Source organism: Tupaia chinensis, unplaced genomic scaffold, assembly GCF_000334495.1.
Source record: "Tupaia chinensis unplaced genomic scaffold, TupChi_1.0 Scaffold000314_1, whole genome shotgun sequence".
NCBI classification, from domain to species: Eukaryota; Metazoa; Chordata; class Mammalia; order Scandentia; family Tupaiidae; genus Tupaia; species Tupaia belangeri.
In genome coordinates, this window is record NW_006159807.1 from 3,539,915 (window position 1) to 3,542,799 (window position 2,885).

Consider the following 2,885-nt stretch of genomic DNA (forward strand, 5'->3'; position numbering starts at 1 on the left):
GGGGGGGGGGTTGGGTCTCAAGGAGGGCTTCCTGGAAGAGCCATGAAAGCTAAAGATTGAAAAAGAGTTGGGTAGATGAGACTGGCTAATTAGAAGGGAAACTCCACATACCTGCATATCTTTTAATGATAAAAGCTTATAGGCACAGGCAACAATGAGAGAGAGAGAGAGAGAAAGAGAGAGAGAGCACGTGAGAGAGAGAAAGTACCCTCGACAGGGTCTTGTCACACTACAAACCCCCTTCTGTGGCCCTCCAGCTCCTTGGACATTGTGGGCTCACAGCGTACTTCTCAGTCAGTCTGCGGGTCCAAAGTGCGGTCCTCATGTGGCGTCCCAGCAATGCAGGTGCTAGCATTATTGCTGCACTCTAGTGACTGGGCCACATATCAATTTCAATTAGCATTATTTTCTCAGGGCTTAGCGAAGGACCTGCTTTAGGAAGAACAGGCAGTCAGCAAATATTTGTTACATGATTAAGGAAACAGCCACTACCCGTGTGCTGTCCTTCCAAGCAATAGGCCTGCATCTGACCATTTGGTGACATGACACCTGAACCCAATGCAAATATCGAAGGCAGAAGATTATTGGGAGGACTTAAGGGAAGATGGTCCCTCAAGTGAAAAGCCCCTATGTGCCTGCCTTCTCTTTATTCAGCAACTGCAGTATTTAGAAATGCCGAAAGGAAACCAAGGAGGTAGAGGCTTACGATGATCGTCGGTGTTTCTTTCACGAGTGGATGGAAAGTGTAGTTAGCGCAGCATAGGTGCAACTACCACAAAACAGTGGATTAAAAAAGGTGTGACAGTGGTCACGAAAAGGACTATCGTTCCAATTTAACAAAAAGTGACTGCCAGGCTTGTTAGCTTGACCTAATTTAAGAGGAAATAAAGAGGTGCTTGATAACTTGAATCTCTTTCATCCAAGTTCATGCCGAAATTCTACGAGACGCTCTCTAGATTGTTTAGTTTCAACAGGTCACTGTGCCCAAGTATTTGGGCGGCTGCCACTTTGTGGCCAGGACTGTCCCATGGAGTAGGAGGAGCCAGTTGGGCTTTCCTGAGTTGTCCACAGAGACCCAAGATCTTTTTTTTTTTTCCTATTACTAATAAAATGACTAAAGCTTAAAGCTTTTGTGTGGTAGGAATACTTAGTAATTCAATATGTTTTGCAAGATTTTTTTTTTTTTGGAGAGATTTTCACTGTAGGGCGCGTGCACTCGCCAGCCAGACAGAGAGAGACATAGAGACAGAAAGCGAGAAATCACCCCCCAGGGGGGATGGTCACGCCGCAATCCCTTCTCCTCCATTCTCCTCTCGGGATCTTGGGCACGCACGCACACGCGCCCGGCGTGAGTTCTAAGCCACCGGGTCCGGGACACGAACCGCGGTCGACTACGTGGGAGTCCAGCGACATAGCCATTACGCTAACTGCTGGTTCCCATGTTTTGCAAGATTTGAAAGCCACAGAATAAAGTAAGAGGTAGACTTTCAGGTGTAGAGTAACCAAGTGCTTGGGCTTGGACTCTGAATATAGTCTAAACCTTTCCCTCAGGCCAAACTCCTTTTGGAGTTTTCCGTTTTCCTTGCTCTTTTTAGGGTTTTCTCCAGAAATCAGCTATTTTCTTTAGTTGGCCACCTGAGTTTGCAAGAGGGCCAGGGGCAAACCTGGAGTCTCAGCCTCATTCGAGACAGCCAAAATATTTTCTTCAATATGCTTTGTAACCTTTGGTAACCATTTTATGATCTCTCCCCCTTTTACTGCCCTGTAATTACTACTTCATTTACATAGAAAGATGCTTCTTTAATTAAATATTGCATTTCATTCATTTAGCAATCTGCTAAAGATCGTATTTTAACAAGACTTTGTGACTTTCAGCCACTTTTAAAAATCATCTGAATCTTTACAGGCACATGGTCTCTGCTCCTCAGAGTTGTTGGAATGCATCTCTAATAGACTACTACAATAGAATACTACAGTTTCTATGCAGCTACCCAGTGGTTTAATGACAATGCAAAAACAACATTGCTAATCCGAACAATCTACATGGATGACAACTCATTGAAATAACTATCAATTAACGACATAATTGTCAGTTGTAAGTTGCCAACATTAAAATAGGCAATTGTTACGGCTGTGAGGCTTTTGTGCTTTCTTTCCCTCTCTTTACAGGGAGTGGATATAGGGGCAGAAGCCTGGGCTGAGAAGTTTTAAACTGATGACCAAGTTAATTGTTATTTTAATCACTGGATTATCTTTCTTATAGCTCCTTCTGGAGTGAACACAGTGGTGCTAGTCACACAGTTCCACTCCCAGCTTGGCAGGTCCACGTCGCCTTGGTTCTGAACTCTCTGTACACCTCATGCATGCCCAGTCCATAGTCTCTTCAATCAGGAACTAGGCAGACAAAGCGTGATGCATGAATTCTCTCGTATTTTGTTTGATCAAGATCATGTCAAAGAAAAACCAGCCTCTAGATAAAGGCAGAGTCCACGTTTGCTGAAACAGCTGAAAAGGACTGAACCCGGTATTGTCAGGATAATTGTCAATGTCTGTCTCCTCTCTATGTTATTTCCATAGAGGGAACAATCTCTCCTGCTCTACCCTGCCAAGCCTCTGCGAGTGGGCCAAAAAAGCAGAAGGAAGAGAATCCGCATTTGGTGGGTGAAGGGCATTGTGAAACCCAATGGTGCCCCGACCACCTGTCTGCATTTCTCTGACTTGGCAGAGGCAGGTGGTGAGGTGGAACCAGATCCCGCTCATGCAGGGACACCTGTAGAAAGAGCTATGGAAAGTAGGGCTCCACCTTATCCTTGAGTCCCAAACACTTCATGGTGTAGAACCATGCTCCACTAGCCAAGACCTGGGGTTCGCTGAAATAGCAAGTG